Source organism: Balaenoptera acutorostrata, chromosome 12, assembly GCF_949987535.1.
Source record: "Balaenoptera acutorostrata chromosome 12, mBalAcu1.1, whole genome shotgun sequence".
NCBI classification, from domain to species: Eukaryota; Metazoa; Chordata; class Mammalia; order Artiodactyla; family Balaenopteridae; genus Balaenoptera; species Balaenoptera acutorostrata.
Genome location: NC_080075.1, coordinates 75,209,460 through 75,237,372, shown reverse-complemented (window position 1 = coordinate 75,237,372; position 27,913 = coordinate 75,209,460).

The following is a 27,913-nucleotide window of genomic DNA, read 5'->3' as shown; positions in this document are numbered from 1 at the left end:
TGTTCCAGGGACATGTGCCTTCTTTTAGTCTCTGCTGCACGTGAAACTCATTCTTGCTTGGGGCCTTTACAATAGCTGTTCCCCTTGTCTCAGATGCTTATCCTTCTGATCTTCCTTTTCAGGGTGGGCTCCTTCTTGTCATTCAGGTCTTGCTTAAATATCATATCCTTAGAGAAGCTCTTTCTGATCACCCAACTAAAGAGCCATCTAATAATGTGCTCTGCCACCACCCTGCTTTAATTCCTTCCATTGCCACAACTTGAGTAAAAGTTGCATACCCTCAGTACCTAGAAAGGTGCCTGTCACATAGTAGGTGCTCAAAGGATGTTTGCCGAGTACATTGAAGAGTATGATTAACTCAGATCTCTGTGCCTGAGGTCCAGAAAACAAGCAACATAAATGTAAGGGGTTAGTATAGATTCTTTCTCCCTTGTTAATTTATTACAATTTATTGTTTATTCTTTTATTATGTCACTTCACACTTTGCTTTGTACCACATATGTCTATTTATAAATGTATCTATTTCTCCTACTAAGTTGTGGGCTTCTGAAAAGAATGAACTGTGTTTCTAAAATTTATATCCCTTAGAGGACTTAGCACCAAATTTTGATATTCTGAGTACTAGATATATATTGCTATCAGATTGAACTGAATCTGAGTGGTGCGAACAAGTGTGCGTGTGTATATATGTGTGTTAAAGAGGGCATGTGGGAGAGAACACAGTTGTATGGGCCTGTTTGGGTACTTTTTGTGCCAATGATTTTTAGACTGATTTTGAGTGTCTGCTTACATTTAGAAAGTACGTATTTGGACAGAGATCAAATTTCTGGACCATGTAGTCGTAATAGCCTAAATTCTGTAGGACAAAAAGCAAAATAGACAAATGGGGAAATGGAAGTAAGGTCATATACTTAAGATGGCGCATACCCATTTTACACAATACTCTGCTCTTTTCTACATAAAAACAATGACATTAGGGAGTTAAAGGGGGGTAAGACCACAAAACCCAGGGTTACCCCAATATTTAACTGGAGTGGGTGGAGCAGATAGATTGTGAGTGACTTGAGGACTGACCCTGTGTCCTACAAATTTTTCTCTGCACTAGCTAGCACAGCGCATAATGCATAGGAAACGCTTAACAAAAGTTTGTTAAATGATGGATTAAATGAAAAGTGGATACATGAACAGTAATGAGATTGATTTTTTATATGACTCATAAATTGGCTCGGAGACCGTTGGCTCAGGAGGAACTCAATTGAATAGTTCCAAAAATGTGGCATCGTTGACCTAAGTGTGAAGTCTCTCTAGAATACATATTTATCTGTAGAAGTGGCATTACTCTCCATCGTCACCATCTTCCAGTCTCTCAGACTAGAAACGTTACAAGCTTATATGAGCCATCTACCTTACTTTTCTTCCACATCTAAGAAGTCATTAATTCCTGCCAGATTTACCATTGCCTTTTTGCCTAATTTCTAGAAAACAGCCTCTTAATTGGGATCTGGCCACAAGTACCCTTCCCCTTTGCAATCAATCCTCTCTCAACTCACCAAAGTTATCCACCTGTATTTAGTACAATAAACAAGCTGGACTTGGGAGGATTTGAGCGAAAAGCAACTTTGTTCTATCTTATAACTGGCCCTTTAAAACTGCTCTCTCTGATCTTTCTTCCCTACCCATGGGTATTGAAAAGTTCAGTCCAATCTAATATGAAAACTTCAACTTCTTATCCCAGTTAAAGTTCTCCCTTCCACTAGTATGGGCCTCAACCAGACCTGCAAACATATGGTGAAGAGGCGGGGTTCACAGTCATTTCTTCTCTTTTCTCACCTCCTCTTGCACTAGCTGAGCCCAGGAGAGAAGAGGGATTAGAGAAAGAGGCACGGTCTTCAGTAGCTCCTGCAGTTGTAAGAGCAGAGCCCTCTGTGAGTGGCAGATCTAACGGGCATTTCTCTGGTGGGGTGATTTTGAGGATTCATTTAGAGACCCTTCTTCCCTGGGATATCCTACTATAGCATTGCTTAGACAATACCCACTTCAGGTAGGTTCTTAAAATTCCTCCCTTATCACCTGGATTCCAGCAGCCTCCCCCACCCCCGGCAGTGTCTCTGTTGTTGGAGTCATCTAGAAGGGCCTTGTTGAGTCTATAGGATAACTCAAGTCCAACTCTCTTCCTCATATCCTCATGGCACAGACTTCTGTATTGTTTCGGTAGTGAAGCTTGTTCCCTCTGGGACCCACTGGCTTTGCTTTGCTGCCCAAGGTGCCACAGTCAGCCTTTCGCTAAAGACTTTTTTTCCGGTGGAATCACTCGGTCCCTTCTCTTAGCCTTCGCTTGCAAAGCCTGGAGGTGTGTGAAGATCTAAACGTGGTAGAGCCAGCTCTAAGCATCTCTTTGCAAGTCCTGCTTAGACAGTCTTGTATCTCACTTAGGATGTCTATGAGTGGAGAGAGACATAAACCTACTGTTCTCAGCTTTGGAGCCTCAGCCAAAACCCTGAGAAAGGAAGAGCCCTATTTTAACATGCTGTTACATTCCTTTAAAAACATCAGATACTGTTTTGTTTTGTTTTAATTAACTGCTTACAAGGCTTGATTTTAAAGTCCCAGAAAGACATTTTAGCAAGCTAAGTAATGGATCACTGAAACCCCATTATTTTGCAGATGAGAAACTTTAGTTGATTGATTTATGGAAGATCACACAGCTAGTCATGACTGACCAGAGCTTGAACCTAGATCTTCGGCCCCCAAATCCTGTGCTCTTTCCACTACATTATCCTGTTTAACATGCTTCTCCTTAAAGAGGACCAGAGACATTTTCTCTTGAAATAAAGCTATCTATATGTAAAAGTCAAATGAAAATAATACATACTTTTAACAACTTTCAAGGTCTACAAACTGGATGCTGTGATTATGGAGGATTTTAATTTTTTTGGCTTACCTATATTTTCTAAATTTTCTATGATGATCATATATTTCTTTTACTATAAGGAAACAATACATACAAAATTATTCTTTTTAAGTATAGTTCTCTATTATAGGAAATAATTCTGTATAAATGAAAACAAAATTGCATCTATATACTTTTTGGTAAGTCCGTTTGAGTAGAATAATAAGACCTGAGTTAGGGAATTCTCTGACAGTCCAGTAGTTGAGACTTGGTGCTGTCACTGCCGTGGGCCTGGGTTCAATCCCTGGTTGGGGAATTAAGATCCCAAAAGCTCTGTGGTGTGGCCAAAAGAAAAAAAAAAAAAAAGACCTGAGTTACAGTCCTGGAGCTACTTAACTACATGACCTTGAGTTAGTCATGTGACCTCTTCGGGAATCATTTCCTCAAATGTAATGAATGGAGCCTGGACTATATAAAATCTAAGATGTTTTTCAATTCTGAAAATAAAAATTATTTCTTAAAAGCCTTATGAGGAGCAATTATGAACATTTATATGAAAAGTCTCAAAATATAAATCTCCATGTAAATTTATGGTAATAAAGGACCATGGTTTCTCATCCTTCTCTAAAATGGGCCTTCCAAGCAAATGAGGTCAACCTTGTCAGTTTATCCAAGCAAGACACCCTGCCCCTGTATTTACCCTGAAGGGCTCCACTTGTCCTCAAGTCCCACGTCCTCCGTGAAGTCCCCCTGACTACTCCAGCCCTCCCTGCCACCCCTTCCAGTTCCTACAAACTCTGAGCCTGCACCGCCCCATCATTTGTTGCTCTTCTCTGTTGCACATTGTGATTCCTTGTGTGTTAGATTTTCTTCTCCAGCATGTTGCCTGCATTCAGCAGCCGCCTTTGCTGTCCCTGTTTCCCCCACTACTGCCCACAACAGGCTTGAGCACACAGGGCCTCCTCCATGCACATTTGTTAGTGAGAGGTGTCCCTTAGGAGGAAAAATATCTGAAAGGTCCAATTAGAGACTCAAGCGATGTGGGGTCCCTGGCTGTCTTTGGAACAGGGCGCCATCCTCAGCCAGTCTTGGTCTAGAAGCAAATGAAATTGATCCCTTTTCCTCCAACTCCCTTTGGGTCTTTCCCCTCTCTGGTGCTGGGCAAGGCTGACTCTGGGTTACTTTGTGCTGCTGTCACTTCCTGGAACTGGACCCACGGTTTGGACCTCTTCTGGAAAAGGGATCATTAGTCTCTCCTTACACTGCTGGCTCCAGGTGACCTTCCTTGGGCCAGGCCGAGGGATTAGAGTCGTCCAGAGCTCTAAACTATCTGGCGTATGTTTTGGGCCTCTTGGCTGAGAAGGCCAAAACACTCATGGTGAGCTCTGCTGATTTTTACTGTCTCGCAGGACCTGGGGGAAGGGAGGTGGGGCCACCTCTCTGCTGTCTCTAATTGGCTGTCTCTTCTACGTTCCTCTTCCACCCTTCGTGCCTCCTCTTCTCCCCTTTCACCCCTCCCTAACCACTGCGCTCTGGCTGTCTTTCTGACTTCCTGCCTTACTTTACTTGCCTCTGTTATCTCCTCTTCTTTCCCGCTGGGCCCAGCTCTTGCCCTCTCTATCTATCAGCCTACCTTCCTGTTTCTGGTTATTTCCACTGTCTTCTCGGCCCACAGAGCAAAGAGGGGGAGAAGAAGTGGTCACCACTCTTGTGTGCCAGATTGGGAACTAGATGATTTCGATACATTTTTCTCATTATGAGAGCTAGACTTGTCATTTTAAGATGGGGAAACAGAATGATTGCATCAGCTGAACCACAGAACCTGGTCAAGGGTCCCAACAGGAGTTGTCTTACATCCTGTTGTTCAGCACCAGCTGGGAGGCGGTGGAGGCACTGGCACTGGGGTGAGATGTCACAGGAGTAGTGGAAGTCCTCCGAAGTAGGCCACATATGCTCTGCTGTGCGGTTCTGAGCTCTCTGATAAGCCCTTCCGAGCACAGTGCCTCAAGTCACACATCCAGAGTGAAATGTGGGTGTTTTAATCGCTGAAGAGAATCCTTCATACTGCTCCTTCAGCACATAGCTGCCTCTCCCGCGCCAGGAACCGCAGGGAGCCTATTGCTTCCCACCCTGAACTTGTTCCAGAAGCGTTAGGTGATGCTCAGTACAATTTTCAGTTGTTATCATATGAGGCCCTTAGAGACGCTTCTCAGTTCTAGCAATTAGCCGCACCGGGGTCAACCAAGTGTTCTCAGCTCTAATTAACAGCTGTGTTGAATCTGGGACACATACGATTCCTTTGGGGATATGCTCTTCAAACAGAAACAAAACCGGAATATCAAGCTCTTTCCTCCTTATCAGAGGCTATGAAGTCTGAAAATTATTGCTGAGGGTATTCTTAATAAAAATTCCGGGAAGCTGAGTGGCTTCTGGGCTGAATTATGAATTTAAAGGTAAAAATATCATCTCGGCTGTACCATGAAATCATCCAGTGGGGCTCAGGAGGCTCCAGGGAGTGCTAGGGGGATTAGGTGCCTCCCAGATGCACGCCCAGAGCTCAGCTACACCCAGCAGGCTACATGATATCATTGCCACATGAATCAAAGGCTTGCTCTCTGGCTTCAGAAGGAAAAGGAAAAGGAACAGAATACTCTGTGTTGGGAGTCCTGCCCCAAGCGGGAACTATGCTGATGCCTGCTCAAGTTGTTCTCTGGGTATGCTGGCTTCTTGCCCTGCCTGACAGCTGCAGGAGTTCTGTAAGACATCTGAGGGAGAATTTCCTCTGCAGCCATGACTGAGACACCCAGGATCAAGAGCTTTGCAGACAGAAAAGACATTACCCTTCAAATATCCCGAGTCATCTATTAGGGTCAATAAGCAGCCGGCAAAAGCAGGACAGCTGGCTGTCCAGCCCCGGATGGAGAAAACGTATTCCCCTGGGAACCAGCCAGTTGAAGTTTTCTTTACTAACTGACGGCAAATGTACAGAGGCATTTAAAAATAGGTATATTTTAACACTAGAATGTTTCAAATGAATAGAAATGTACAGAACAATGCCGATTAACAAATGTTAACTTTGTGCCATGCTTACTACTTCACATATTTTTCTAAATCATTTACATACATGTTCGAATCTTCCCCCGCTTTCTCTGGCCTCACTCACCACCGGTGTCCTGAGGTTGATATGTATCTTCCTGTGTATCCACATCCAAGGGTATGTATTCTTCCTACACATGGATGTATCCATAAGCAATAATGTCCTTCTCTCTGTTTTTGAAATGTATGTAAATGGTATCATTCTGTACCTCTCCTTTTGAAACATTTAATAATTTCTCTCAGCATGTTTCAGAATCATCCACATCAGTGCATATAAATCTAGTTCATTCATTTTAATTTCAGAGAGATATTTTATTATATGACTGTTTCAAAATGTGTGTATCCATTCCCTTATTGATAGACTTTAAGTAATTTAAAAAAATTTTAATCACAAACATGTCTGCAGTGAATAAGCTTGTACATGTCTCTTGGGGAACATATGGGAGATATTTTTCTTTAGGGCAGTGGTTCTCAAAGTTTTGCTCTCATAATTCTTTTACACTGTTAAAATTATTAAGGACCCCAAATAGCTTTTGTTTGAGTAGATATATCTATTGATGTGTATGGTGTTTAAAATTAAAACTGAGAAATTAAAAAAATATTTATTTAACAATAACAAATCCATTGTGTTTAACATAAATAATGTGTTCTTAATGAAAAATAACTATATTTTACCAAAAAAATTAGTGAGAAGGTCATTGTTTTGCATTTTGCAAATCTCTTTAATGCCTGGCTTGATGGAAATTATATCTCCTTCTGCATTCAGTCTGTTACAATATGTTGTCTTTGTTGAATTATATGAAGAAAAATAGGCCTCACATAGGTATGTAGTTGGAAAAGGGAAGAGTATTTTAATAACCTTTTAAGGTAACTTTGGATATTCTTCATCAAAGATACTAAATCAAAAGTCAATAAATAATAGTTTCATAAAGGTTGCAGTGTGGAATCTGAAATAATGTCAATGAACTTCTCATACTCTGTTACACATAAAACCCATTGATCTTTCTCGGTCGTTTGGAAAACATTGCTTCACTGAATTATATGTCTTACAAGCATCGACAGATTTCATTATACAGTATCAAAAAAGCACATTTATTTATATTACCACTGACTTCATCATAGAAGTTTCTGAAAGCTGGGAAACTCTCAAGGTCATAGTAGTGGATGTAAGTTTTCCAAAATTCTAACTTTTGCTTGAAAGCTCAAAATTTATCACTGGCAACAGATGCAGTCAGTTTCTTCCCTTGAAGTGACAGGCTCACTTTGTTCATTTATGAGAAAATGCCTGCCAAAATCCTAAGTCTGAATAACCATAGTTTGTCAGTCTTTCTTTCAAGTAGAAATGGTGTTCCATGAAAAAGCAGCTAGTTCAGCTCACAGCTCAAAAAAAGAATTAAAAAAAAAAAAAAAAGCACAAGTGTTTCTCCGTGAGAGGGAATCAACTACCCTCATGTGCAGAAATGTTTTATGCGTATTTTCCATTTCATTTCGCAGGATATTAATATTCAAAAGACATGTACTCCAGAGTTGAGCTTTAATAAAATTTATTAATTTTTACTGCTTCATCAGTAAAATTCATAAGTAAAACTGGATGATGTTGATGGTGATGATGATGATGATGATGGTGATGATGATTTTATTTCAAGTGCCTGACAATAAAGAATACAACAATAACCAGAACAGTTTGGTACCACAGCCTTGATTTGTGCTAAATCATCAGCATTTTACCCACATTTGCTTTTGCATCATCATGCAAACAACACCACGTTGAAAAAGGCAAATAGTACCGAGTTTAGATCTAAGAGTGGAGCTGCTGGGGTCTAGGATATATATGTATTCAATTCTACTGGATAGCATTGAATTGTTCTTCAGAGAAATTGTGCTCTCTTAGACATCTACCAGCAGTGTATGAGAGTTCCTATTTCTCCACAACCTTGCCAACATGGAACTTGTCTTTTAACTGTGGTTTTGGTGTCTTGGTACAGAGGTTTTAAACTCTGTTTTGAAATATGCCCAGAGCATTCTGTTCTTAACAAGGGCTGCCCTCTAGAGAAACTGTTTTACCAGAGCCTAACTGACTGGGGTTTTACCAGAGACCCACTAACCTGAAGGATGGGAAATACCCAACTCCAGCCCCTGCTAACCTTCCTGTCTCACTTAAGGGGGAAAAAGTAAAATAAAACCGAGAAGCACTGGTGAAGGTCACAGCCCAGGGGGCAAGGCTCATTAAAAATCTGGGACCTAATCATAGGCTATAGAATATTCCTGTCTCCCTACCCTTGACCACCACATCAATAAGGCCTTTGTATAATAACAGGGGAACACGGAAGAATTGTGTGTCTCAGACGTTATTTAAGAAGAAGTCTCTAGAGAAACCTAAAGACCACAGGGCAGACAGAAACAGAGGAAATTTTAGCCTCTGACACCTACAGTTATAGCAAATGGTAACCCCCAGCCAGATAAACATAAAACTGCACACCAAAGGTCTATTTACCTCAGTTCCTTTTATTTGTATATCATGTCTGGCTTTCAACAAAAAATTACAAGGCATACTAAAAGACCAAAAAACACAGTCTGAAGAGACAGAGCAATCATCAGAACCAGACTCAGATATAGCAGAGGTGTTGGAATTATCAGACCAGGAATTTGAAACAACTGTGATTAATATGCTATGATAGTTTTTTTCTTTGGTTCCAATTCTTTCACATTTTATTTGTTTCTTTCACAGGACCTCCAGGACGATGTTAAATAGAAGTGGTGATAATGGTCGTCCTTGTCTTTTTTTCCTGAATTAAAAAATGCTTCTAAACATTTCACTATTGACTATAATGTTTGCTTCAGGTTTTTGATAAATACTCTTTTTCAGGGTAGGAAGTCTCCTTCTATTTCTAGTTAGCTAAGCGTTTTGTGGTTTTTTAAAAAAATCATAAGTGGATGTTGAATTTTATTGAGTGCTTTTCCTGTATCCTCTGAGATGATCATGTGGTTTTCCTCCTTTAATTTATTAATGTGTTGAAATGAAATAATAGATTTTTTTCTTATGGTAATTCATCATTGTATTTCTGTGATAAACCCAAGTGGTCATAATTTTTTTAAAAACTACATTCCTGGGTTTGGATTGCTATTATTTTGTGTAGGAGTTTTTACATTTATGTTCATAACCAAGGTTGACCTATATTTTCCTTTCTTGTACAGTCATTGTCTGGTTTTGGTATCAAGGATACACTAGCCTCCTAAAATGAACTTTCCATTTTTCAGTTCATTTTCTGGAAATGAACTCTCCTGCAAAATATTATGAACCTCATGTATTCTTTGTGGTAGATTTAACTATTATTCCATTTCTTTCATAATTATAGAACTAGTAATATTTTCTATTTCTTCTCAAGTTAAATTTAATAATTTATCTTAAAAATCCATGTCATTTGTTTTCAAATTTATTGGCACTAATTTGATTGGAGAATTTTATTATTGTAATTGTAATTATATCTTTATATCATTTCCAATATTGTTTATTTGTACTTTCTCTTTTTTCATTGATCAACCTTACCAGAAGTTAGTCTACCATATTTTATTTTTACTCCATTAGATATTTACTCCATTATTCATTTTCTAATATCTGGATTTAGAAACTTATTAATTTTCATACTTCTTTTAAAAATATACATATGAAGCAATAAATTTTCTTTTTGTGCTATTTGTACTATGAGTTTGATATGCAATGTTTTCATTGCCATTTATTTTCTATGTATTTCATATTCATAATTATACTTTGAAGACTAAATTAATATGTGTTTAAAAATTTCCAAACATTAAATATATTTTTATTTATTTCTAACTTTATCACATTGTACTCAGAAAACATGGTCTATGTATAAATTCTTTAGTGTTTGTTAAGACTTCCTTTGTGGTCTTATGCATAGTTAATATTTATAAATGTTTTCTATATAACTTTATAACTGATCTTAAAAAATTATGTATTCTATAATTGTTGGGTGTAGTGTCCTCTGCATGCTCATTAGATTGAAGTTGTTAAGTCAGTTATAAAAATCATCTGTATCTTTAACTAAATTTGTGTTTGATCTTATTATTTCATGTGTGAGAAATATTAAAAACCTCCCAGTGTTATTATAGATTTATCAATTTTCTTCAAAATTTTGTCAAGCTCTGCTCTCTATATATTTTAAGGCTAAGATGTTAGGTCTATATCATCCTCATGACTTAATAAATTCAACCATTCATTTACTGAGCACCTACTATGTGCTAGGCATTGTTAAAGACAGTGAAAAAACAGCATTGAACAAAACAGAGAATGATTCCTTTTATCATTGAGTAATGATACTCTTTATCACTAATAATTCTTTTGCTTTAACATTTACTCTGTATAATAATAATATTGGTATGCCAGTTTTTAAAAAATGCGTTATTTCCTGGTATTTTATCATCCCTTTGTTTTCATCAGCATATGGCAGAACTTTGTTGTTTTTAAATCCAGTTTGAGAATTGCTGACTTTTAATGGAGAGATAGAATCCCTCTTCTTTTGTTTTGATCACTAATATATTTGGTATTAATTTTAGCAAGTTATTTTATATTTTCTGTATACCCTGCTCTTTCTTTCTCTTTTTCTGTCATCTACTGTCTTGATTTTTTAAAGTCCTCTTCCTTCCTCTGTTGGTTGGGAAGTTATATAATTATATATCTACACTTTTAGAGACTTTTCATTTTTGGTTATTGTTAATATTTAACATGTACAGTTGCCTTAACAATGTTTAAAGTTAACCAAGAGTTCTATCCTCTTCCCAAACAATGCATAGACCTTAGAGTCTTTAAATTTGGTCACTCCACCTTCCATTGACATGTTATTCTTGAGTGGTATTTTATTTGTACTTTGTTTCCAACCCCCATCAGTCTTTAATGTTACCAATGTTGTTTTCACAAATGAATATTTGTATAGATTTAATCTACATGTTTACCAATTTACCTCTCTCTCTTTTTCTTTTTTTTTTTTCATCTCATTTCTTCCCTTTTGTTTCAATATCTTTCTTCTGATACTTCAGGAAGAAGTAACTATCATAGGTCTTCCAGTGATAGCCTGTGAGTAATAAACTTTCTGTTAGTCTGAAAATGTCTTTATGTTAGCCTTATTTTAAAAGATACTTTAGTTAAGTGTATAACTTTAAATAGTTACTTTCTTTTAGCTCTTTGAAGATATTAATCTAGTCTTTAAGATCCTATTGTTGATGATGAGAAGTCTGCTGTCAGTCTAATAGTTATTCTTATGTGGTAATATGTCTTTTGCCTGTGGTTGCTTTTGAGACTTTCTCTTTATCTCCGGTATTCTGTAGATTCTTTCACCAGCATTTGTCTGTGTGTGGATTTTTTTTTTCCTTGCTTGGTCCTTCAATGTGAGAATTTACATCTTTCTTTAAGTATGGAAAAATTCGATCTGTTTGCTCTGAGCATTGTCTCTCCCCCTATTTCCTTCTCCAGGAACTCCTATTAGAGGCATCATAGTATCTTCTCACTGTGTCTTCTCTCTCTTAGCTTCTGCCATGCATTTTCCATCTCTTTCATTTGTCTGTACTGCATTCTGTGTGATTTATGAAAATCTATTTTCTAGGTAACAGATTCTTTCTCAGCTGTGTCTAATAAGCTGTTTAACATACCTTTTATGCTTTTTATTTCAGTGACAATAATTTTTTACTTCTACAAGTTTTAAAAGAAAAATCTGCCAGATTTTCTTCTTTTTTATTTTTAAAGATTTAATTTTATTTATTTTTGGCTGTGTTGGGTCTTTGTTGCTGCACGCGGGCTTTCTCTAGTTGTGGCTAGTGGGGTCTACTCTTCGTTGTGGTGTGCGGGCTTCTCCTTGCAGTGGCTTCTCTTGTTGTGGAGCACGGGCTCTAGGCGTGTGGGCTTCAGTAGTTGCGGCACATGGGCTTGGTAGTTGTAGCACGTGGGCTCAGTAGTTGTGGCTCGTGGGCTCTAGAGCGCAGGCTCAGTAGTTGTGGTGCATGGGCTTAGTTGCTCCGCGGCATGTGGGATCTTCCCAGACCAGGGATCGAACCCATGTCTGCTGCATTGGCAGGTGGATTCTTACCCATTGCGCCACTGGGGAAGTCCCGGGAAGTCCCCTGCCAGATTTTCTTCATTGTGGTTTCTTTCCTTTCTTGTATATCTTTAGCTATTTGTTTAATTCAGATTTCACCAGTGTGTGTGTGTGTGTAGTTTTATGCAATCTTATCACATGTATAGCTTTGTGTAACAACCACCACAGTGAAGATACAGAATTGTTCATCACCCCGAGGTTCATGCTGCTCTTTAGAGCCATACCTACTTCCCTCGCTCATCCACCCTGTTCTTAACCCCTGGCAACCACAAATCTGTTCTCTATTCCTATAATTTTGTTATTTCAAGAATGCTATATAAATGGAATAATATAGTATATAACCTTTGAGATTAGCTTGTTTCATTCAGCATAATTCCCTCAAGATCCATCCAAGTTGTATGTGGGTTAATAGTTTACTCCTTTTTATTGCTCAGTAATATTCTATGGTATATACCATTGTTGTTTAACCATTCACTAGTTGAAGAATATCTGGGTTATTTCCAGTTTTAGGCTAATATGAATAAAGCTGTTATGAATATTTCTGTACAGGTTTTGTGTGAACATAGGTTTTTATTTCTCTGGAATAAATGCCCAAGGGTTCAACTGATGGGTCATATGTTAGCTGCATGTTTAGTTTAAAAAGAAATAGCCAAACTGTATTCCAGAGTGGCTATATCATTTAATATTCCTAGCACTGTGTGAGTGATCCAGTTTCTTCACATCCTCCCCAGCATTCTAATAGGTGCCTAGTGATATCTCATTGTTGTTAGGCTTTGCATTTCCCTAGTGGCTAATGATGTTTAGCACTTTTTTGGTGCACGTGTCATCTGCATATCTTCTTTGGTGAAATGTCTGTTCATATCTTTTGCCCATTTTCTAAATGGATTTTTTTAAATTAATTTTTATTGGAGTAGAGTTGCTTTACAATGTTGTGTTAGTTTCTGCTAATTGGATTTTTTTTAACTGCTCAGTTTTGAGAGTTCCTATATATTCTAGATACAAGTCCTTCGTTGGATATGTGGTTTGCAAATATTTTCTGTAGCTTATCTTTTCATTCTCTTTATGGGGTCTATTGCAGAACAGAAGTCCTACGTTTTGATGAGGTCCAATTTGTCCATTTTTCCTTTTAAGAATTATGTTTTTGGTGTCAATTCCTTAATCATTTTAAACTTAAACTTAATCATTTTAAACTTAAATATCTAGTCTCTTTCTGATTTGCTTTTATACCTGGTTGTTAGCACACGAATTCTACCCATTGTTGTGTGTATGAGCTCCACCTCATGCTGGTTTATTTCTTCATCTCTTTTGAATATTATGGGCTCATTCTGGGGGGAGATATAGAATGTTCGTTTTTCCTCATCTTAATGCCTCGACCTAAGGGAGTCACTCTGTTTTGATGCTTTACATTTTCTCTTGCCAGGGTTTGATAAATTTTGTGAGTCCTGGACCAGTTTGGGGATTTCTGTACCTTAGGGGTAGTAAATATATGGATCCCATATTTTCATTTCGGTAGTCTATAGTTTTATTCCCCCATTGGAGATTTAGTCTCTCCAGTATTAGGTACAGAGCTTCTTTGCAACTTCTGTAGGCCACTGAGATAACATTTTTCCTGTTCCTTTGTCATGGATTTAACAGACCATCTTGGCAAAGTCCCAGTTCCAACACTCTGCCTTTTTCAAGTTGAGAGTCATGCATTTTTTCCCTGTATGGACGATCAATCCCAATTTCCAGCCCTAAACCTTATACCCGGTTCCAGTATCCCACTTTTCCAGGTTACTACAGGATAACTGGAGTTTACTGCTCTGATTTTTTTTTTTTTTTAAGCCAGCATTTTATTTATTTATTTATTTATGGCTGTGTTGGGTCTTCGTTTCTGTGCGAGGGCTTTCTCTAGTTGTGGCAAGCGGGCCACTCTTCATCGTGGTGCGTGGGCCTTTCACCGTTGCGGCCTCTCTTGTTGCGGGGCACAGGCTCCAGTCGCGCAGGCTCAGTAGTTGTGGCTCACGGGCCCAGTTGCTCCGCGACATATGGGATCCTCCCAGACCAGGGCACGAACCCATGTCCCCTGCATTGGCAGGCAGACTCTCAACCACTGAGCCACCAGGGAAGCCCCTGCTCTGATTTTTTAATTCACTTTTTGTTCTTGACCTCTGTGGTTTCCCTTTTTTTTTTCCTTTCTTCCTTTCTCTCAATCTTGACTATATAATTAAAGTTTTATATTATTTTATACAGCATTTTAATATACTTGTAGTAAGAGTTGGTCCACACTAGATTAATATCCCATGTTGTCAGGACCAAGACCTTCCACATAACAATTTCAGTGTTGTATCTGTTAATCCCATACCCCCAATTTGTCCCTCCTCTCTTCCCTCTCCCCCTCGGTAACCATAAGTTTGTTTTCTGTATTTGTGAGTCTGTTTCTGTTTTGTATATGCATTCATTTTGAATTATTTTTTAGATTCCACATATAAGTGATATATATAGTATTTGTCTTTCTCTATCGGACTTATTTCACTAAGCATAATATTCTCTAGGCCCATCCACATTGCTGCAAATGGCAATTTTAAAAAAAAAGGGAATTTCAATCTTGCAGAAAATTACACACAATTTGAGAGGTAGAGAATGAAAAATTAAGAATGCAAAAAAAATCCAAAGACGAGATCAAATAAACACTGATATTAAAATGACAAAATTTGACAGGGAAGCCTGTTAATATTTCCCCACCTGCTAAGGTATAGTTTTGGGTGGAAAGCATCGATTTTTCAAAAACCTTTCTGATTGTTTCTTTCTCTGATCCCACTTCTACCCCCCTTCCCTTTAATAGATTCATGTTTGATATTCCAGTGTATGCTGAATCTAGTCCATGTCCTGGGCTTTGTCTTCTGAATATTCCTCTTCATATCCTTTCATCCCCAACCCTGAGTTGTAATTTTAGGTCTCATTCTACCTTGGCAACTGGTTTCTGATTACCCAGCTACTTCCCCTGCCTATCATATGACTGTGCTTTCCAGGCTTATCTTGACAATTGTAGTGCTAATTTCACACCCTTAGTCCCCAAATTGCTTGCTATTCTTGGTCCCCCAAAACGCCATGCCAAAAAGTTTGGTATGGTGGGGGAGGGATAAATTTGGAATTTGGGATTAACAGATACAGACTATTATATATAAAATAGATAAACAACAAGGACCTACTGTGTAGCACAGGGAACTATATTTAATATTGTGTAAAAACCTATATTGGAAAAAAAAATGTTGGTATAAAGTTAGTCTCTTTTGATAGATGGAAAGAAAAGGAGGTTCCATGTAAGAGGGAATATGAGAGAATTCCCACAACTACAGTGGAAGCAAGAAGGCCTTATGTTGTAAAGTAAAACCATTTTTAATTCTCATATTTCATTTTTTTTCAGGTCCACACACATTTTTACTTCTCCATTTTGTGTAACCAATGGTGCTTCTGATTACAATCCTCCAAGGGATTCCTATTACATTTAGAACAAAATTTAAATTTCTTATAGTGGCCTACTGTAAGGACCAACATGATTGGTTCCTGCCAACTCTCCAGTCTCAGCTCTGTATGTTCCTTTCAATATGTAGATTCAGATATTCTTTTAGTTCTAGACATTTTTCTCAGATTATAATTTTAAATATTAAAATTTTTTTTTATTCTTTGTGGACTCTCTATTGCCCACATGTTGGATCTTCTATGCTTATCTCATGTATTTACCACTCTGAATCAACTTTAAATAAATGGCTATCAATTCAACTCAAGCATGTACTTATTGCCTAGAATGCTAGTATGTACCTCAATCAGGAATACGAAAACCAAAACCAAGAAACGATCAAACATGTTGCATTTTGCTTTTTATGAGCTGATTATATATGGAGGTGACTCACAGGGAGAAAATAGCTTGATAAGAAGCAAGAATGTCAATATACGATTAACTGCTAAAATAAGAGTAAAGATACTAGATGATATAGGATTGAATTGTGTAGTCAATAATGAAAAGAAGGCTACTTGTAAAACCCAGCCTTAATAGGCTCTGAGGCAGAAATCTGTCTTTGCCATTCATTTATCAATGATCACATTGATCTTTATTTTGACACTTATTGACATTATATTTATGCTTCACATTTTCTCATCTTTATACTACTCTACAAGTTTTCCCCGAAAGATGTTTGATGCTTATTCCATGTTTCCTCAGAATTGTGTAGAAACTTCTATTATAACACTAACTACATGGGTTGTCAGTGGCCCAGAGCAGGGGCTCTGAAGTCAGGTAGAGCTTGGGTAGAATCTCAGCTCTGTCACATTAATTTTGTGACCTCAACCAAATTACCTAACCTATGACTTTATTTTCTTCATCTGTCAAATGGGGTTAAGAATAGATTGTTATAAATGTTAAATTGGATAATGCAAGTAAAGTGCTTAGTACAGCATCTGTCACATAGTAAATGTCAACTCATCTTTACAGGCACCTCTCTGTCTTCCCTACTGGACTATGGTCTCCAGGAAGACAAGGATCTAGGCTAAGTCTGTTGAGCGAATTTGTAGCTCTGTGTAATAGTCCTTTTTCTTGACTGAAGGTCATATGCCATGTTGGTTCACTATCTAGAGGACTCTTTTATTAAAGAGAGCAGATCCCCAAATAGCCTATCTTGTGCTCAGGTGGTAGGGCATGCTTAGGGGTAAATAATCTAGTTATTGATATTTTTACCTATCCCTATCTATGGTCTGGGAAACTCTATTGATCTGGGTTTTTCCAAAATTCTGGTGTCCATTAATTTTTCTGGTCACCTTCCCTATTGAAGAGGTGCCTGCACTTTTTCTGGGATGGCTAATCTTTATTTATTGATTTATTTATTATTTTTTGGCTGTGCTGCACAACATGTGGGATCTTAGTTTCCCAACCAGGGATGGAACCCACGCCACCTGCAGTGGAAGCGTGGAGTCTTAACCGCTGGACGGCCAGGGAAGTCCCATTTTTCTTTTAATTTCTCCTTTAAATCCTTCTTCCAGAGCACCCTGTATGCAACTTAAGTTATTTTGCATTTGGCAACTCTGAGAAATTTAAAAATGCAATTATAGAGCACATTCTCCTCTTTCCTCTAGTTACTCCAATGTTACATTTCCCATGAAGTTTATTAAGAGTTTAAAGGGGGAGAAACAACCTAGCCATCTTTCTTGACTTATTGCAATAATTTAAATAGTCCCTTTAAAAGCAATGTGTGGATATATTTATATAAATATAGGTATAGTAATGGGTAAACTGGAGATATATGTGGTTGTATATATGGATGAAAAAGTCTGGAAGAATGTATCTCAAAAAGTTAACAGTGATAATCATGGGGTGGTGATATTATCAGTGCTTATTTTTCCTTTATGCTTTTCAACATAAATCCTTATTGGGTTGGTTTATATTCTGCTCTCACTTTAGCTGTAACAATTCTCTCAGAGACTGCTAACTGTCTTCAAAGTCCTTTTTCTCATTCTTCTTTCGTAATAGAATTTTTACCTGAGTACAGGGATGCCCCGAATAAAGACTACATTTTACAGCCTCCCTTGAAACTAGATATAGCCATGTGTCTACCTTATGGTAAATGAGATGTGATTAGGAATGTCATGTGTGACTTGGTGAAAGGGTTCTTGAATGGAAGATGCATATTCTTCTTCCTTTCTTTTTCCTTCTTACTGACAGAGAAGCAGGTATAATGGCTAGAAGTTGAGCAGCCCTTTGGACCATGAAGATAAAAGTCATACCCTAGGGATAGCAAACTAGAAAGTTGGAAGAAACCTGGATCCGTGACAATTTTGTGGACCTTGTCATACCAGCTCAAGGCTTCTCATCTCTGGATGTTTTACATGAGAGCAACATGTATGTTTAAGCCATTGTTAATTTGGATTTTATGGTACAGTTAAATCCTGACATGGAATTAGTGTGTAATTCATATTTTCCTTTGCCTCAAAGGTGAAGAGTTTATATGCTCTTCCCTGGACATATTTTCTGTAAGTAAACTGTTGGACTTGGATTCTTATGCAGTTTTTTTTTTTTAAATTATTTATTTATTTATTTTTGGCTGCGTTGCGTCTTCGTTTCCGTGCAAGGGCTTTCTCTAGTTGCGGCGAGCGGGGGCCACTCTTCATCGCTGTCTTATGCAGTTTTAAGGTCATTCAATCTCATAAAGCTCTGGTTCATTGGAAACATTAATACATGTTTACCAGGACACACATATAAGAGTGTTCATGGCAGAATCCACTGGTGATAGCAAAAATTTAGAAACCACTGATGAAAATTATTTAAAAAAATTTGTGGCACAGTCCTGTTACTGAATATTATACAACAGTGAAAATGAGTTAACTATAACTATAACATTATTGATAAATATAGGGAACATAATGTGGAGCCAAAGGAACAAGTCCCAGAAGACAACATGTAATATGACAAGTTCAAACATAAATAAACTAGCATATTGTTTAGGCCACACGTGTGTAATAAAATGTAAAGAAGAGCAAGGGTATGATAAAAGCAAAATTTAAGAGAATGGTTACTACTGAGAGGAAGGTTGGGGAATGGGATAGAGGAGGAACACATGGGTCAACGTAAGTCATGGAAGCCTTTTAGCTCTTGGGTTGAGAGGTGGGTCCATGAGTCCTTTATTATATAATACATACAGTATAAATCAATTAAATGAGGTTTATGAAAGGACCAAAGGACTAATGATAATCCTGGATTCGTGACACATTATTAACATGAATCAGGACTCTGATAATCCAATTTTGTGTTTCTAAAGTTCATAAAATAATCGTACCACTTGTGAAGCTGCCTATTAGGCAGGCCTGGCTTAATTTGTATAAACCAGGCAACAAGGATAGATGTGTTTCTATTTGTGTATCCAACTGTTTCCCTATCCAGGTTTTTAAAAATAAACTTTTAATTTTAGAATAGTTTTAGATTTACAGAAAAGTTGCAAAGATAGTACAGAGTTACTGTAAACCCTCCACTGACCACCAATCCTGTTTTCCCTGCTGTTAACATCTTACATTATATGGTGCATTTGTTCCAATTAATGAACCAATGACGATACATTATTATTATTGTTATTTTTTATTAATTTAAAAAAAATAATTAATTAATTTATGGCTGCATTGGGTCTTCGTTGCTGCGTGAGGGCTTTTCTCTAGTTGCAGCGAGCCAGCGGGGGCTACTCTTTGTTGTGGTGCACGGGCTTCTCATTACGGTGGCTTCCCTTGTTGCGGAGCACAGGCTCTAGGCACGCGGGCTCAGTAGCTGTGGCTCACGGGCTCTAGAGCTCAGGCTCAGTAGTTGTGGCGCATGGGCTTATTTGCTCCGTGGCATGTGGGATCTTCCTGGACCAGGGCTGAAACCCATGTCCCCTGCATTGGCAGGTGGATTCTTAACCACTGCACCACCAGGGAAGTCCCTTTTTTATTAATTTTTATTGGAGTATAGTTGCTTTACAATGTTTTGTTAGTTTCTTGCTGTACGGCAAAATGAATCAGTCATATGTATACATATATCCACTCTCATTTAGATTTCCTTCCCTGTTATTATTATTAACCCTAACCAGACTCTAAGCTTCCTGAGAGCAGGGCTTATGCATTTTAGCATTCCCCAGCATCTTGCCTCTAGTCAGTGTTCCACGTGTGTTGTATTGATGAGGACATTAAATGTACTAAATGACTAAATTGTCTGCAAAAATAAGCTCCAGGGCTTCCCTGGTGGCGCAGCGGTTGAGAATCTGCCTGCCAATGCAGGGGACACGGGTTCGAGCCCTGGTCTGGGAAGATCCCACATGCCACGGAGCAACTAGGCCCGTGAGCCACAACTACTGAGCCTGCGCATCTGGAGCTTGTGCTCCGCAACAAGAGAGGCCGCGATAGTGAGAGGCCCGCGCACCGCGATGAAGAGCGGCCCCCGCTTGCCGCAACTAGAGAAAGCCCTTGCACAGAAACGAAGACCCAACACAGCCAAAAATAAATATAAATAAATAAAAATTAAAAAAAAAAAATAAGCTCCATATTTCATGATCAAATATAATTTGCTTTAAGCAGCTAAAGCTGCTTTGAGATATAACCCTGAGCTAACTTGGGTTTAATGTTCTTAAAAGTCATTGTTTTTGAATTATTTACGAGCGTCCTCATTAGAATAAGCACAGGGAGCCAAGTGCTGAATTGGGTATTTTTTTTCTTCCCTGGGTTTCTTTTCTAAATCAGGTCATGGAGAATGGATGCTATTTCTTTAAATAATATAACCAAGCTGATCCCTGGATTACAATTAGGTTACGTAACTTGCTTATGAGCTGCTTTTCATTAAGACTTGCAGTGGGCAATGGGGCTTTACATTTCAGAGCAAAGCTGGGAGAACAATCCTGCTAAAAGCCAGAATACATGCGGTGTCAGAGGCAGGAACTGCAATAACTTCGGCACGGGATTGAGTTCAGTGTAGGCGGCTCCTTTTCTCTTTAAATCCTTAAAACATCCTTTGTCCTACCAAACTCCGTGGTTCCAAATACATCCACAACAGAGTTGCGGAGGACCCACAGTAAGAGAGAAGATGAAGGTTGCTGGTCCCCAGCAGGCTGAGAAATGTAGCCCTCCAGGGAGGACATTATCAAGTTTCCGCAGAACCATGGCTCAGTTTCATTTCTTGCAGAACGCAAATTACTAGGAAACATTTAAAAAATGTGTCCAAGGGAGGTAACAAAAATCCTAGTGCCAGCCTATAACCGTATCTTTGCAAATAAGCATTTCAGAGGTACAGTAAGTAAAGCAGAAGGTGTCACATCAAGGAGAAAGCAAGAAACTTGGTGTCAAAGAAATCAAGTTGGAAGAGATTCCAGATGGGGGTTCATCAAAACATACAAACATCTGTTCTAAAAATGGAGATAAAGCCAACTTTCCCCAAAAGGAAGTTGTTCATTGCTGTTAAACAAGATTCTACAGGATGGGGCCATTTTTGAGACTAACATCAAAACCAGTCACAGAAGATGATAAATGTTGGAAATTGAAGTAAGCAAAGTTATCAGAGAATGGGATGAAGCACCCTTGGCAATAAATGATCAGGGAAAAGCGCTGCTCTCCAGGGTGAACCAGAACATCTCATGGAAAGAAAGGATAGCATAATGCCAAAATTCTACTAACTGCAAAATTCTTTTTTGAAATGGAATTACTGCATAGTGATTAAAATAGCAATCAGGAACAATTAAATGAACTTGGAGCCTTTCATGTCCTTGAAGAAACACCTGTCATATACTCTATGGGAAGAGTTAAAATGATAATTCTTTAAGCAGCTAAATTAAAGCTTGTTTCTTAACTTTTTATAAGTGTGATCTCTTGCAAAATTCCCCAAGTCGAGGACATTTTATTATAGAGCTATATAAAATAATAAAGAAAAATTTTTCTTTTAACCTACAGTTAGCTTTTAAAAATTACGGTTAACTTTCAACTACTAACAATATTATAGTTAACTTTTATAAGTTTTTTAACATAAAAATTAACTTTTTACTATCAATAATACTACCAATGTAAATGTAAGCTATATGCTTGAATGCAAAGCAGCTAATTAATTCTAATGGTATTGCACATTAAGCTTGGCTTCAACACAGCCTAAAACTTGCCTAAGCCCTGTTGGTTGCTGGGGAGTCTTTGATTCTGTGTGTGTGTCTAATTTACTAATGAACTTGGTGTCATTTAGGGCTGAACCAAGCACATCTGAACGGGTCTGGCTGCTCCTGGGCAGCTGGGGAAGGGCACCCACAGTGTTCTGAGCAGAGTTGGAAGAACACCAGAGCTGAGCTGAGTCAGAGGCTCTCAAAGTGTGTGGTGAGTCAGAATCAATGCCCCCCCTTGCTACCCCAGCTGTAGCAAAAAAAAAACAAAAAACAAAACAAACTGGGGGGAGTTCTAAAAGGGAAGGTATTAAAGGACACACTACAAACCTCCTCCTGAGACCCTTTGCGTGCTGAATGTTGTGGGCCTTGCCCATTCCTAGGGAGGTTCAGACCAGAGGCCATGGTCTAAGCAATGGCCAGAGGGAGAGCCAGCAGAGGTAACCATAATCCTAACCCTAGCATGATGGACAGCAAGAAAGGGGACAGACTGGCCAGCACACGCCACTGGGGTGTGATCACCAGCAGTGAATCTTGGGGAATCTGCAAATGGTCCTGGGAGCCACAGAGATACACCAGAGAAGGGACATGAGCTCTGGGTCCCAGATACTTGGGTTTAAGCTTAAATCCTTCCTCTGTCACTTACGTGTGTGATATTGGGGCAAGCCACTCAAACACTCTGAGCCTTACTTCCCTTATCTGAAGGTAGTAATATCCTTTCTCATTACCTGGTTGGTTTGGTGGTGAAGAAAGTGGGTTGCATGTTGCTAAATAGGATTTCATGGTATTGCTTAGCTCAATACTGGGACCTAAAATGAAGGAGGTAGTCGATAAAATATTAATGGAATGAATAAGTGATACTACCACTAGACTATCCAGTTGAGGCTGTGCTTGATCCCTGGTTGACATGTTTTCCAGGACATGATTTCTTTAGACCCCTCCATATCCCCAAGAGAGCAGAAGCTATCTGTCTCCTAATCTGGGAATTGTCTGTCTCCTGTGAGGAAAGATTATATAGAAAAACTACAAGTTTAAATATTTAAAGTTTCAAAAAGCTCTATCCAGTACTCTACAGATGTGCACAACCTTCTTAAAAATGGCTCTCCCAGCAAATATGCCACTGGTGAAGATTGACATCTTTAAAAAAAATTTTTTTTATTGAAGTATAGATGATGTACAATATTATATAAGATATAGGTGTACAATATAGTGCTTCACAATTTTAAAAGGTTATACTCCATTTATAGTTATTATAAAATATTGGCTATATTCCCTGTGTTGTACAATAATCCTTGTAGCTTATTTTATACCATAGTTTGTACCTCTTAATCCCCTACCCCTATCTTGCCTTTCTCCCCTTCCCTCTCCCCACTGGTAACCACTAGTTTGTTCTCTATATCTGTGAGTCTGCTTCTTTTTTGTTATATTCACTAGTTTATTGTATTTTTTAGAGTCCACATATAAGTGATATCATACTGTATTTGTCTTTCTCTGTCTGACTTACCTCACTTAGTATGATAATCTCTAGGTGCATCCATGTTGCTGCAAATGGCAAAATTTCATTCTTTTTTATGGCTGAGTAGTATTCCATTATATGTATATCTATATCTATCTATCTATCTATATATGTATATCTCACATCTTCTTTACCCATTCATCTCTTGATGAACATTTACATTGCTTCCATATCTTTGCAATTGTAAATAGTGCTGTTATGAACATTGGGGTGCATGTATCTTTTCAAATTAGTGTTTTTGGGTTTTTTGGATATATACCCTTGAGTGGAATTGCTGGGTCATATGGTAGTTCTATTTTTAGTTTTTTGAGAAACCTCCATACTGTTGTCCACAGTGACTACACCAATTTACATTCCTACCAACAGTGCAGGAGGGTTTCCTTTTCTCCACATCCTCGTCACCATTTGTTATTTGTGTTCTTTTTGACGATAGCCATTCTGCCAGGTGTGAGGTGATATCTCACTGTGGTTTTGATTTGCATCTCCCTGATGATTAGATGTTGAGCAGAAGATTGACATCTTAATGATGATGAAACAGCCAGAGGCTTTCGAGTCTTACTTCAGTAACAGAGCTCATTTTGGAGAAATACCATTCAGCATTCTTTTGACCAAATTTTACTGAATGTTTCTCCTCTGCAAGGCTTTGTTTTAGGTCCACCCTACAGAAAGCATTACGGATAAGGCACAGAAGCCCTATCTAAAACCTACAATCTTATGGAAGGAAACAACTGCACAGATGACTAGTAAAAAGACAGGTTGTGGTAAGAAAAGCTGAAGACAGAGTTGTGAGACCATCTTGTTTATTTTTGTAATTCTCACAGGGCCTTTTGTTCTGCCACACAAAAATAATGATAATAAGAATAATAACAATGATGATGATGATGATGATAATGTAATTGCAAGCATCCTGAGTGCTTACTACATACCAGACACGACACTAACAGCCTCATGCATCCATACATTGCTTTGTTTAATTTTTACAACTCTGTTAGGTAACTTCTCTTACTAATCCAGATTACAAATGAAGGAATTAGGGCAAAGATTTTCTCTGGGAGTTGCTGAAGACATTCATTTGCTTGTTCATCTCAATTTCAGCACCATATAAAACTTTGGGAAACAAAAATGGAATAAAAATTTCATTTCTAGACGCTACTAGAAAGTAGAGTTTGAAGGGGAAAGAAGAAGAAGACTGATATTAATTGAATATTGACTATGTGCCAAGCACCTTCAAATGCATGATTTCATTTAATGTTCATTTTACAGGTGAAGCAATGGAAGATTAGAGAGGTTACGTAAGTTGAGCCCAAATATGCCTGACTCCACAGTCCACATTCTTTCCATTCTGTCAGTAGAATTCTGGCTCTGCTACTTACACCTATAAATGTCACTTACGTGGTTTTTTTTTTTTTTTAATAGATTTATTTATTTATTTATTTTTGGCTGCGTTGGCTCTTCGTTGCTGCGCGCGGGCTTTTCTCTAGTTGCGGTGAGCGGGGGCTACTCTTTGTTGCAGTGCGCGGGCTTCTCATTGTGGTGGCTTCTCTTTGTTGCTGAGCACGGGGTCTAGGTGCCTGGGCTTCAGTAGTTGTGGCTCACGGGCTCTAGAGCGCAGGCTCAGTAGTTGTGGCGCACGGTCTTAGTTGCTCCGTGGCCTGTGGGGTCTTCCCGGACCAGGGCTCAAACCCGTGTCCCCTGCACTGGCAGGCGGATTCTTAACCACTGCGCCACCAGGGAAGCCCTCACTTACGTTTTCTAAACCTTGGTGTTCTCAATAGTAAAATGGGAATAAAATGGCTACCTGCCTAGTCCTTAGGACATTTTTTATTTTTAAATTTTTATTATTTTGGGTTTTTTTTGGTCACTCCATGTGGCTTACAGAATCTTAGTTCCCCAACCAGGGATCGAACCCATGCCCCCGGAAGTGGAAGCGTGGAGTCTTAACCACTGGACTGCCAGGGAAGTCCCACCCTTAGGATGTTTTGAGAAATCATGTGAAATAATTGGGGTGGTCTACAAAAATGAAGCAGGCATGGATCCAATAGCAAATAATCCAAATTCAAATCAAGGAGACATAAACATATCTATGATACAAAATGTTAGGAGTCAATATATCTGATAAAAATGCTGGGAGCACTTTAAAGAGAGTTATTTCTGTTGCTTGGGTGAGCCATGGAAGAGTCCATCTAGAAGATGACATTGAGCTAAACCTTTAGAATGAGGAAGATTTCATTAAGTTTAGAAAAAAAAACTGGTTTGGGGGGGAGTGGAAGGTGGGCATTTTAAGGAGAAGAAATGACAGGAAAGGCATGGAGGCATGAAAAAGTGTGAGTGTCCCGGACACAGAGTACCAGGTGCCTGGGATTGGCAGATGATGAGCCTGGGAATAATTGGACCAGACTGAGAAGGCCTTGAATGCCATGCTAAGGCCTTTGGACTTAATTCTGTAGACAACTGGGGGCCACCGAGGGTAACTACCCAAAGAATCCATAATGACAAAGAGTCTGAACAGGGCCTTTTGCCATCCTGTTCTTGTGATGATCACAAAGTCCCATGTTCAGAACATCACTGTCTGTTGCCATGGAAATAGTAATGGGCCTCACTATGGGAATAAATTATCCTCATCATTATACCTTTCTTCCAAGGAACTCAAAGTGTTTGTTGTATGTGTTTTCTTTTCTTTCTTTCTTTCTTTTTTTTAATAGAAGCACCAGATGGTGGTTAAGGGAAAGAAGAAAGCCTAAAGACTGTTGAATTAAAGGAGATTTCAAAGGAATGGAAGGAAAAACACAAGTTGAATTTTGAAAGGTTTAATCAAAACAGATGGCAGAATATCTCAGCCTGAGGGATGGGGAAAATTTTCTCAGAACCGATCTGAAGTGGAAGCTTCCTCACCCTTGCTTCCTGGGTCCCTGTCTGATGCCTCTCTGCAGGCTGACGGTTCAAGCTGGCTAATGAGGAAAGAGAGGGGTGTGTGTGTGTGTGTGTGTGTGTGTGTGTGTGATAATATATGCCAGAGACAAGAATTAACATTGTTGAAATGCCTTTTTAAGTTACTGTAAGTACTGATCTGTTATTCATGTGATCTTTATTTTCAGACAAAAATTTTTTTAAAAATAACAAACAGAAAATTTTACTCTCTTCACGAAAGTGTGTCTGCTGTTTTTACTCTGGGGGTAGAAAAGGGGAACTATTACTTTGTGTATTTAATTTGTGCACACTTTCCTGTATCACCCTATTTTAATTATCTGTTTAATTCAGTCTTTGGACAGAATAGTCCTATGAGGTAGACATTGCTCTTCTTTGTTACAGAGGAAGATGAGGCCCACAGAGACGGCACATATTACCCAGGTTACTACTAAGTGGCAGAGCCCTGCTCTGAGCTCTGGTTAGCGTGGGCTCCTTCCAAAATTCCAAAAGAGTTCTGGCCTTGCCGCTCTAAAACCGAGAGAACCTGGGCAAGTTTCTCATCCTCTCTGGGCCTCAGTTTCCTCTATATAATAGGAAAATCAATGCCTACATCAGCATTCTTGCTTTAGAGGCATGGGCGTGGAGTGGAATGTGAATCTGAAGAATGATAAACACTATGTACATTTTCTGATATTCTGATAATCATTTGAGACCTCTGAGTCCCTGTCTTGCCACGCTGCCTGGGGTTCTTTTGAATGGGCCAATCATGTTCTGAGGGTTGAAATAGTTATTTTTTAAAAATGTAAGGTACAAAAAGCAGGGAAAAGTTAGGGCATTGGAATACCCATAGTGGTTCTTTTTATACCACGTGTATTTCATGAGTGTTTACTATGTGCCAGGCACTGTTGGTGGGGATACTAAAATGAACAAACAGGCAGGATTTGGCTATCCTAGAGTGCCTAGAAAGAGAGCAGTCATGGGAAGATTTCTACCTGGAAGTTGCATGTGAAATGAGGTTCCAGCCATTATCCTTCACAAAAGACTATTTGCTAAATTTGTATGTTGTACCTTCTTCAAGCAGGTGAGGGAAGTTGTATTACTCTGAACCTGCCCTAACAGTGATGTATCTGTCCCCACTCCCCAGTCACCCTTACTACATACAATAATCTCAGTTTCCTGACTATTTCTGAGGCTTTTTAAAAAATATATTTATTTATTTATTTGCCTGTGCCGGGTCTTAATTGTGGCGCACAGGATCTGTTTAGCTGTGGCATGTGGGATCTTTAGTTGCAGCATGTGGGATTTTTTTTTTTTTTTTTAAGTTGCAGCATGTGGGATCTAGTTCCCCGACCAGGGATGGAACCTGGTCCCGCCACACTGGGAGCGCAGAGTCCCAGCCTCTGGACCACCAGGGAAGTCCCTTCTGAGGTTTTGGTATATAAACCACACATTAGAGGGATCAGGGCAGAAATGCTTGTGTTTGAATCCTTTATCATTCTGCCTTTTACGGACTGAACCACTGGTTGATAACCCAACTGTCTGGTTGCATATTGTGGTTTTCCTGTGAGCGGGACGGGAAAGTGAGGAGGGCGAGGCAGCTGCAGTGTAACAAGGAAGGAGAAGCAGTTCACGGACCCCAGCCCAGGAGTGTGCCTGCTCCTCATCTTCAGGATGATCTTGAGTCCCTCCAACCTGCCACAGCACAAAAAGGGAAATAGTTTTCCATAAAAAGCTATACCTTTCGGTTTGGACATTTCTAACACACATTCTC